Source organism: Danio rerio, chromosome 15 (assembly GCF_049306965.1).
Source record: "Danio rerio strain Tuebingen ecotype United States chromosome 15, GRCz12tu, whole genome shotgun sequence".
Lineage (NCBI taxonomy): Eukaryota > Metazoa > Chordata > Actinopteri > Cypriniformes > Danionidae > Danio > Danio rerio.
Window position 1 is genome coordinate 31,442,455 of NC_133190.1, and position 12,006 is coordinate 31,454,460.

General features: G+C 34.0%; 1 protein-coding gene across 4 annotated transcripts in view; it reads left to right on the plus strand.

Annotated features, from left to right (window-relative positions):
• Positions 1-293: 293 nt before the first annotated feature.
• The window catches only part of gipr (gastric inhibitory polypeptide receptor), a 38,191-nt gene continuing 26,478 nt past the window's right edge, over positions 294-12,006 (plus strand). For all 4 annotated transcript variants that reach the window (XM_005157739.5, XM_009291758.5, XM_068213748.2 and 1 more), the window contains exon 1: positions 294-505. The gene's annotated coding sequence lies outside the window, so the exon portion shown is untranslated. The remainder of the gene's footprint in view (positions 506-12,006) is intronic.

Here is a 12,006-nt window from a genome sequence, read left to right on the forward strand (position 1 = left end):
ACCCATGCGGGGAAAGTTTTATAACAATACAAACAAACCTTTCAACACCACAGTGCAATTGTCAGTGAGTGTTCTTTGTGTACTCATATTTCTATTGTTTGCAGTAAGCTCCACAAGACAGAAGTTCAACGACTCAAGGTGTCAAATAAAAGTGCCAGGTACATTTTCAGGAATGCGACGTTATTTTTGCCTGCTGCACCTTTAAATAACAAGAACGTCCGTCTGCTTTGCGATGTTTCATAGGTGACGCGCGTTCTCGCTCGGTGTTGTGCGCGCTCACGGATGGTTTATGTGAGCGATATGGACGTGTGGAAGCGCAGTTTCATTCACACTTTGGAGCTACAGAATGATTCATTTTTCGCCGAGAAGCCGAGCGAAACAACTTTTCTGATTTACTGAGGAAACTGGATTGACTCTACAGCACCTTTAGCCTCACATCAACGCAACTGAAGGAATTCAAAGAACATTTTCATTATAACAATTCACGAACATGTCTCTCTGAACGGTAGGACGTGTATTAATATGTTTGCTTATGTGGCTTATGTTGATATCTAACCACTTTCTATTTTAGCATTAGGTTTGAGTTATGAAATGTGCTAAAATGATCATCATGGTGTTGTTCATGATGATTTTTACCATATAAGGCGTTTTTAATTTGCGAAATAATTAATTTTGGACATGGTTTGGACGTCTAATTCACTGTGTTGTGGTATTTCGCAGAATAACTTCCGCTGCTTGTTATTTTGACTAAATCTGCGGCGAGAACCACTAAATATAAATCACAGCAGAATGAAACAGCTTATGAATATTAATAATTATATGAATTAATGTGTTCACAATAGATAATTTAAATGTTTGGTCGCGAATAAAGCAGGTGTTGTGCGCGGGCGTGATTAAACTGGTTATTAATATCATATTTTGTGTACTACATTGAAGCGCATGTCTATTTTATCCGCCTCATTTAAGTTAGTTTGAACTCGTTATTTTACAGAACTTGAAATTAATAAATGGCATGCAAGTGCAACTAAAGCAACATCCAACATCTCAGCATCCGAGACATTTCACGTTCTTACTAAGAATATAGCTATTAAGTATATTTTAATAAAGTGTGTAATATGTCAGCTGCTGAAATGAGTCATTCGCTTCAAAGTAGCCTGTGTGGTCCTTTATAGAAATATAAACACTTTATCAGAATCTCACCATAAAATATTTAGCAGAATCTCAGTCTACAGCTTATGATTCAGAAAAGTCCAAAACAGACTTGCATTGTTGCTTTAAAATGGCTTTTTAACTGTCAGTACTTCCAAATAAATAACCCATGTAATGTACATTTTTATATGTATTATTTTACGAAATAAAACTTGTATTTGATGACCCTTACTAAGCTGTGTTTTCTAGTAAAGGGTCATACAGTATCATCCTGTAGAGGAGCATGACCAGGGGTAGACCTGATCCAAATTGTAATTTGATAGGCAGTCACTAATTTAAAATAAAACGTATCAGATGACCCTCCTGTTCAGTATTTAATTACATTACAACTTATTGTGGATTGTTTTTCAGGAAATGCTCAAATTTGCATTCCCATGGCTGAACTTATAGAAAGAAATACTATTGAAAATGTGAAAATATATTATAAACTGAGTTTAATGTACAGAATATATAGTGCACAGTGCTGGTTAACGGATTAATTTCTTTGAAAGAAGTTTTCATTGCTGCATTTATTTGCTAAAAATGGCAACATTGCGAAATATAAAAAATTTCAATAAATGTTTGTGCATATATGTATATATAATGTAACAAATATTAAGAAGCATAACTGTTTTCAACATAGATAATAATCAGAATTGGTTCTTAATTGACAGATCAGCATATTTATTTATTTTGCATATTATTTATTTATAAAGTATTTTTTCTGAAGGATCTCAAGATAGAGTAATAGTGTTGTGATGCTTAAAAACATAGAAATAAATTATTGATTCTTTCAAAAAGTCTTTCTTAAAATATTAAATCATACTATATATGTTTGGTCTAAAATCCCTAATGGTTTATTACAAGAAACAAACTGTAAAATGTAAAATGTTTAAATGAATAAGTCAAAATGTACTATTAGGGTTAGTAATGATAAATAAGATTTAGACTCATTTAAAAACACTGAAATGTTTGCCTCTAAAACTGAGGTGGGAAATTATAATTTCTTGAAAATCATAATAATAACGAATGTAACCCAGCTTATAGTGAACGAAGTGAAAAACACCTTAGATTAAACTATGTTTATCCTCTTAATATTAATATATTATTTTTCCTCTCCTACCAAAGTCCTCCCTGATGCAGTTTTTGTGCCAATATAGCTGGGTTAAAAGTGGATGGCCTTGGCACCACAGCAGGGGCAGGAAAATACACAGTGCTAATGTTATTCAACACTTCATCATAATCATTATAATTACCATTACTGTGTGTGTTCATGTGAACGCTTTCCATTCTAAAATAAAAGCACCTCACAAATTCCCTCCCTTGAGTCTTTTATGCTCACACAACCGAGAGTTTAGTCTCTTATATCATCCTTGCAGTTTTTATTTGTAACTCTTAGTAAAATAAAATTATAAGTGAATGCCGAAAAATTTGATTTGCAAAATTGTCTTGCCGTGACAGTTCCTGGAAGGACAGAAATATGGCGTGAGACCTGAAGGAAGCGCTGTCCTATTTGATTATTCACCCTGTTTTCAAGTGTCCTTCCCTCTTAAAGTGCCAAAGGGTTTTACGTGCCTTACTTTTTAATTGTCTTTAAATATTTATGCTCCCTATACTCTTGTTGGATGCTGGATTTATTTCTGGGTCATTTGATTGGTGCTATTTTGAACTTGCTTTGTATTTCACATGTATTGGATATGTCAGACTGATATTGACCATAACAGCTATAACATTCATACAGCTGTGAGTCTCAGGGGTATCTGCATTTGCACTTACAGTACCTGAAATAGAAACTAATAAAATTGTTACAAGACAAACTATTTCCAGATGATGTATTTCGACTGCTTTTGCAATATTGTGTTGGCAAAGACTGAATGCTTGATGGGCAGCACGGTAGCTCAGTGGTCCGTGGCATATGAGTGTGTGTGAGCATGAGTGTATGGGTGCTTCCCAGTACTGGGTTGCGGCTGGAAGGGCATCCACTGTGTGAAACATATGCTGAAATAGTTGGCAGTTCATTCTGCTGTGGCAACCTCTAAAATAGAGACTAAGCCAAAGGAGTCAAAATATTTTCTGTTAATGTCAGTAGTACAAATAGAATTGATGAGTTTAATTTTAATGTAAATAACTGAAGGACATAAAAAACTGGTTACCTGAAATTTAAGATATGGTTAAAGGTAAATCTGAAATGTTTATGCATATATGTGACAACTTTTGTCAAAACAATCTCCGTACACAGAGATCTGCAAAAATGACAAAAAGAAATGCTATATCATGCCAGACTGGAAATTGCCAATGGCACTTTGTAAAGAAACACTACTAATATTTGCAAATTAGTTGCTCATTCATATCACTTTATATGAAAGACTTAACACTCCCCTATGGTTAAGTTTAGGTTTGGACCTTTTATTTTATTTTATTTTATTAAATTTTTTTGTATTAAATGGATTAGTACATACTCGTGTTTTATAGCAAAAAACTGATTGCCACTATATTTTGCTTAATTGTCTAATAAATTGCACATGGAACTCTACATTTTGGATCTTTGATCGTAGACTACCAAGTAAAACATTGTAGAACATCTGACCTCAAGAATGATGAAGTTCGCCAAAGAGACAAGAGTATAAATACAATCCCATATAAATACAATAAAATTTCAATATAAATAAATAATTCACAGCTTTCAATGATCAATAGACCTATAGGGTTGAACAAGTTTAATTCTATATTTTCCAATGAAGTAACCTTACCCACCTGGTAAACTTGTAATAAGCAGTGCACAGAGTCCTTTTTTCCCATGTGCTGGGTTGCAGCTAGAAGGCCATCTGTTGTGTAAAACATATGCCAGAGTAGTTGGCAGTTCAATCTGCTGTGGCCAATTAGGGACGAAGCTAAATGTAAATGAATGACAGAGTCCATTAAAACGCTTTTTATTAAAATGATTCAAAGTAGTGTAAAAAAAGTGAATTGTTGCTTTAATAATTACACACTGCTATGCAATTGTTATGAAATGTACCACTAATCACACATTCAGTTTTAGACATTTAATTTCCAAACTGCTATGAAACATCCATTGACCAACATAATAAAACACGTCATGTTTGCAGTATCTGTCTATATCCTTTATTGAGAATAACTAGTCATTTTACTTTAAAACTGCAGTCAAACAGGAAAGAAATGAAGTCGTTTTTCCACAAAATGTGTATTATATCTACATGTCTTTGTGGAGATTTTAAAATATCAGTAAATTTATTTAAATATTCCTGAATCATTCTCCAAATTTCGGCTAGACTGCTTGTAGTCCCACAGAGGATGCATTACAGTAGATATAAATAAACTGATATGGCTAACAGATTATCCACTTTTTTTCTTTTTGACCCTTCCAGCTTTGGAAAAACCATTTGATTTTCCAAGATCACTTTGAAAGTTACAGGAATTTTGATCAAGCTGCTTTGTACGCTGTTAAATTCAGTGCATGAAGTTCCTGTGTTTCATAACAGATCTCCAAACATACCCATTCTGCATTCCAGTTCCCCGAGCACAGAACAACAGTCACCCATCAAACAGCACTGACTTTCTGATGATTTATATGAATTATATTTGGCTTTTGAAGCTGAGAAAGCGACATCTAAATCAAACTAGCCAAGGGTGTTAAGCAATGGCCATCTTTTCTTGTGACAACACCACGGTCTTTGGAAACCGATGTGGAGTTCATACTGTTATGTATTTCTGCACATTGTACAAGCAGAATTGCAGAAATATGATGCTGCGCACTTTGTTGATTGGGCAAGTCTGATGTAACCCCTCAAAAATGTACTAAAAGGGGCAGAGATGTCAAAGTAGGATACGTAGTCCACTTACCTAGGTAATAAACGATGCGAGGTCAGATTGCAGGCGGACAGTGAGTTATGTAAACAAGTATATTGCCGTAGCAATTTAGCAAATCTGGCTCCCTAATGTTCATGCTGCTGCTTTTAAGGTTTAGTTGGTGTTGCACTTATCAGTGGCATGCTGTTAGTGTGCATCAAGGTCTCTGAGTTCAGCACTGCTTGAAACATAAGCTATTACTCTACTGTATATAGTTCTCTTAAAGTTTTGAGTAAAGTACAGGACTCTTGCTACATTTACACAGTAGCAGACAGTGATGGGAAGTTTGGTTCATTTTACTGAGTCAAACCTTTGAGTCTGGCTCAGTGAGCTGAACGAACCCCTTTAGTTTAAGTCACAATTTATGCTGTTAAAGGGGAGCTTTCACTTTTATAAAGTGCTAAAACAATGCTGTGTGGCAATGTGTAAATATTGGTTTGGATCAGACTTTCTTTATTGTCCCCATATAAATCACTATCTGAGACGACTCACTTTCGTTCAACACATTCACTAGTAGCAGAATCTTGTCTGTCAGTTCTCAACTGAAAATTTGCTGTCCAAAATTTCAAATAACTTTTAAACTTACAAAGCCTAAAATATACATTTCCTACTATAAAAAAACTCTTAATAAATTAAAAATGAAAGGCTGGGCAAATGCTAAATTTTACGAGATATTCAAAATGTTAGGAAAAAATAAACAAACTAGAATATAATGTTTTGGAGTGTGTAGAGTGGCGCTTTGTGACCATAAAGTACTCCACACACCAGCAGATCTTCAACCAAAGCCTAGAATATGAACACATCCATTATTCCTCTGAGAAGAACAAGTCAATCTAAAAGCACAACACACTACAGGAAAATTTGATAAGATAATCTTTTGAATAACCAAGATAATTGAGACACTAGGATTGTCAGAAGAGAGAAATTGGCATAAAATCAGTCCGATTATCTTGGTTTGTACCAGCTTAACTCATCCAAGATGGTTCAGATTTTCACAGAAGTTGGCTTAGATCATCTTCAGACCATGCTGATAGGGTAGCTTAATTAACGTGTCGGTGCTTTTTGGGTAAGGGATTTATCAGAATAAACAGCAAAAGTAAGTTCAAGGCACTCGAAAAATGTGATTTTTTTTTGCAATTATTAGTGAACATTAATGTAAATACTTTGGGTGTTTTATCCAGCAGTTTAAGTGTTTTATCCGATAAGCCTGAGTCCTACATCTTCCTGTTCCCTGACTAGTAAAAAATCTGAATTTGATTTTCCGAACACTTCATTGTCTGATTTTTTTGGAATATTTAATCAGACATTCATTACATGATTATAACCAAGACATTCTAACTAAATATCTAACTTATATACTAAATATACTAAATATTCTAACTTATATACTAAAGTTATAAGTTCTTCAGTTTTCTCATTGTCAGTGTTGATGGTATGATGCCAAAATGGGTCTGAGCACTTTCTACACTTTAACATACTGATGCCAAACTTAATGTGTTGTTGTTGTTACTTCAAACTGACCCCACCACATCAGTTCGAGAGCCGAACATTATTAGAGCCAATACTAATTTTTAATGTTAATCATTAATTGATCATTTTTTCCAGGTCACTTTTTCAATTACTTCCCCTACCGCATGTGGAGTCACGTGACCTGGCTCTGTTGACACTTCTGCATTGAGTGCAGCGAATGGTCTGCAGCATTCACGCTTTTGCATACCACTCGCTGTGACTGATGCCGACCCTGACCCCTCAAAAAATGTAACTGCACGTTGCCACGACGCATAGCACAAGCTCTGTGATTCTTTGTGAGTGTAGAAAAAAATGTAATAAATAAATAAAATAATTGTTTATTAATTGTAATCGAGTTAAAATGTTCAATTAATCAAGATTTTGATTTTAAATCGCCCAGCCCTATACTTTCTATTACTCCAAGCACTAAAAAAAATCTGCATCAATGTGACCTTAAACTTCAAAACCAGTCATAGTGTAATTTTTTTAGTGTAATTAAGATTGAAACCTCACGTAAAAGCTTTCAATTGATGTACACTAAGGAAAGAGCAATATTTGGCCAAAATACAACTTCAAATTCAATGTGAAATTTGAGGGTGAAAAAAAAAATCTAAACTTTGATATAATGGCCTTTAAAAGTGGTCTAAATGAAGTGCTGTTTTTATATATTGAGTTCTGATATATTTACAGTAGGAAATTTACAAAAAATACATTAATGGACCCAAATTTACTTAATTTAAATTAAAATTAAATTACATATTTGGCAATAAAAATATGCAGTTTCACAGTAACTTAAATTTTTGATTGAATAAATGCAACAATACTGATTTTTTTTATTTTTTTTATTTTATAGTTTTTTTATTTTTATTATTTTTTTTATTTTTTATTAACATTCCTCTTTTTTTTTTTTTAATGAACATTACTGGTCCTAAACATATCAACACTAATGTAATTGGGGCTATTCAGCGGTACAGTTTAGTGCCTGTAACCTGATGGTTGCCGGTTTTAATCCCCCAAGGATTGAGTCATATTTATTATTGAGCCTTTGAAGCAAGAAACTTTACCCAAGGACACTCCAGGAAGACAAGTGAACTATAAATTAATAATGAACTAAATTACTTTTCATTTGCTAGATGTTGTTTTTCATACTGCGAAGCTGATGTAAAAAGAATTCAAATCTCAGAGAGTATTTAAACAACCAGACATATATATTCATAGTTTACTTGTCAGACTAAAATGATGACTAATTTCCATCAGCTCTGTAGAGCTGTGTTGATCGCTTTATAGAAACACTTGCCACAGCTTAACTGGCAGCCGCAGAGATGTATTTGTCTAAAGACCCATTTTCTTATCCCTAAATGGCTGCTTGTGAAATGCTGGTTGATGTGTGTTGTACGTTGGCAAGCTGATGTGATTTAACTGTGTCTGGGTTTTTGTGTAATTATATTTCTGGCTGGAGCACAATTGGATATCCTAGGTAAAGTATACCATACAAATGAAACAAAATAACTTTTAAAGGTGATTTCATACATTTTCCTGACTTCATTTCTCGTTTCCTGGAATAAATTGTTGCTGAGAGTTATGTAGCACACCTTATTACAAATTAATTGTTTGCAAATTACTGGTTTAAAAATGAGCCTATAGAACAAGATAACATGACAGCACAGTCATTGATTGTGATTAAGAGATTTGCTCAAGGTAATTTGATGAGGTGAGGTGTTGCTGAGGTGTTTTATGACAAAAAGAAAACAATGCTAAAGTAAAATTACATGTATTAATCATAAATAAATGTAACAAATTAATGTACAAACTACTTTGCCTCAGAAATTGTGAGTACATATTAACGATTACATATTAAAATAAATGTGAATTGTTAAAGTATAAAGACAAATTTAAATGTATTTTCTTGTAAAACATACTTTAAAAACTAAAAAGATAAATTTTGCTATGTACAGTAAAGTATTTTTTTGTTGCTATTTTGAAAGGTATTTCTTATTTAGCACTCATCTAAAATAAATAAATAAATAATAATAGATAATAAATAAATGTAAGTCAAAAGGGTACAAAAAGTGGTCACATTTTACAATAAAGTTTTATTAGTTAATGTATTTATTAACATAAACTAATTATGAACAATACGTCCACAGCATTCATTAATCATAGTTCAACAATTACTAATGCATTATAAACATCCAAATTCATGCTTGTTAACATTTGTTAATTCGCCATGAGTTAACAGGAACCAACAATTAACAACTTCATTTTCATTAGCAAATACTGTAATAAATGCAGTGTTGATTGTTTGTTCGTGCTAGTAGATGTATCAACTAATATAACCTTATTACAAGTGTCAACTAATACAACCTTGTAAAGTGTTACCCAAAAAGTAATAAATGTGAATTGTGCCAAACGCTTTAGATTTTTGTGCTAAAATGTTTTAGTATTGACTGCCAAAAGCTTGACACAATCAGAATTCATCCGCTTCGAATGTTATCACACAACTGAATGGGCGTTATCAGTGGTTATTAGTTGATAAATATGGGCCATTAGGGGCCTTCTGTGCCTATTGGTAGGCTCAGAAGGCTGTTATCATCCATCCACATGGTTAATCAGAGCTTTACTAATAGAGAAGACTCCAGATCCAGATCTGTTTTTACATTAGGGGTGTAGAGGTGGACATTAATGAAATAATATTAATGGCAAATATATTAAATAATATAAATAATTCTTGTTAACATCTGGCCAGAGCTGTATGTGCTCTATAGCTGATTAATCATGTGGATGGATGATAACAGCCTTCTGAGCGTACCAGCAGGCAAAGAAGGCCCTTACTGGTCCATCAGCTGATAAACAATGATAACACCAATTTAATCTAAGCGGCTGCAAAATTGTGGAGGCTTGTTATTCTGGAAATCATACATTTCAATATTTGCCAATTTTAGTACTAAATTATGGGGGCTTGTTTACACCATAAAATACAAATAAAACAAAAGGATCATACTATTTTTATATTAAGCTATTAATTCGCAGTTCTGAGGGAAAAGGTCATACATAATGGCATGTGAGTTTAAATTGTTTCCCAGTACTGGGTTGCGGTTGGAAGTGCAATCGCTGCGTAAAACATAAGTTGGAATAGTTGGTGGTTCATTCCGCTGTGGCAACCCCTGATTATTTAGGGACTAAGAAAAATGAATGAAAGAGTTTAAATTGTGAGTTATTTAGAACTCAGAAACTTGAACTGTGAGAAGTTCTTTAAAACTCAATCAATGAAGTTGCAATTCAAAAGAAAAAAAAAAGTACAAATTTTCAAAGAAAGTCAGACTTTTGAAATTTAAACCTACAATTTTAGGAAATAAGCTCAATATTCAGGCCTTTTTATCTAAATTCCAATTTACATCTCAGAAAATTCAGACACAAGAAAAAAGTAAGAAATTATTTTATCATTATTATTACTGTGATCCTGTGGCAAAATGATGTTCCATAAATTAGGTCACCGCGTGATATTTCACTACTTAGGTAGTTAAACAAAAGCCAGTCTAAAATTACAGCTTTGGTTTACCACTATTTAGGGACACCATTTAAAGGAAACATGACCAGTTTGTATGTTTATATAATCAGCTACACAACTAATTATATAATCATAATCATCAACTCAAGCGAGTGGCATCAAGGTCAAAGTTTTCCCCCTTTTATTGAATTATTCAAAACTACAGGTGAAGTTTAGAGGAAGGAATTGTTAAAGTGTGTTTTTGCTCCCCTCACAATCTGACTAGAGTTATTACATGGATGTCCTGTTCCGGAATTTGCTTTTTTTGTCCTTTGTGTATGTTGTGTTTATACCCTCTCCACTTTCCACTCTGTTTAGCACAAAACCAACTAAATTATTCAGCACTAACCTGATCATACATGATTTAACAGGATACTCCCTTATTTACAGTCGTCTAGATTAAGCATACTGTTTCCGTCTTTTGAGCATGCTTCAAAAGGCTTCAGTCAAGTGTTCTTCTGGAAATGTTCCTCTTCAAATGACCTTCTTCCACAGACTGATATTGATTGAGCTGAGATTTAGCTACAGTGTCTGGACTTTGATGTCTGCTGGGCTCAGGGCTTAGTTAAGACAATTTTGTCTAAAAGGGAATGTTCGTTTTCATGGAAATATATTTATTGTTTATGTGGTTTTACATTTTGCACGTTCATAATTCCAGATTAATTCAAACACATTTTTCTGTGGATTATAAAAGTTTCATAAAAAACAATTGCACTCAAATAAGATGCAGGTATCATTTGATTAAACATGAGAAACTTAAAACTTTTTTTTGTGATCCCATTCCATGTTTGTCAAGATCACCAGCGATCTAGTCTTTATAGACTAGATTACGAAGACTCAAACTACATTTCTGCCGCTGAACTGCACTACAGTTCCCATCAGGCACCTTCCACACACACCAGTTCCAGATCACTAATGATTACACAGAAATAGCTGAAGCTTGTAAGAACTAATGGCCAGGACTACACTCAATAGACACTTTATTAAGTACACCTTACTAGTTCCAGGTTGGACCCCCTTTTCCCTTCAGAACTGGCTTAATAATTTGTGGCATAGATTCAACAAGGCCCTATTAATTTAATATTAAATCGTAATACTATTTAATATTCCTCAGAGATTTTGGTCCATATTGACATGATAGACAGATTTGTCAGCTGCACATTGATGATGCGAATCTCCCGTTCTGCCGCTCACTGGAGCACTCTTTCTCTTTTTCGGACCATCCTCTATAAACCCTACAGATGGTTGTGCATAAAAATACCAGTAGATCAGCAGTTTCTGAAATACTTAGACCAGCCTGTCTGGCAAAGACAACCATACCACATTCAAAGTCACTCAAATCCCCTGTTAAATTGAAGCAGATCATCTTGACCATGTCTACATGCCTAAATGCATTGAATTGTTGGCATGTTATTGGCTGATTAGAAATTTGCATGGTTCAAGAAACCCTTGAGTACTTTTTTTGAGATTTTAACAGATTTGTGTATGTTGAGTAAGACAATTTTAGCACCTGTCAGCTTTAATTGTGGGGTAAACTGGATAATTTTGAGCTTTTGTCAGCTAATTTCAGCTTCTGGGTTTAAAATGATTTTTGGGGCGGGTTTAAAATTATTTTTTGGGCGGGATCAAAACCGCTGACGTAACGCAAAACTGCAAGTGCAAAGATGACACGTCAGTTTCTCATTATTATTCATAAGGAAGTTTTGTTATCCTATGAGAAGAGCCGGCTTCTTAATTATTCATGACTGCGTGTGCTTTCCCAAGGCAAGACACAGACCATTGCCAAGCTGTGAGACCCTATGTTGATGACTGGGAGACCGTGTCCACGGACCCATGGCACACAGTATTTAGCCGTTTGTGTATGTGTTTGTTTCCATGATCCACAGATTTGTTGC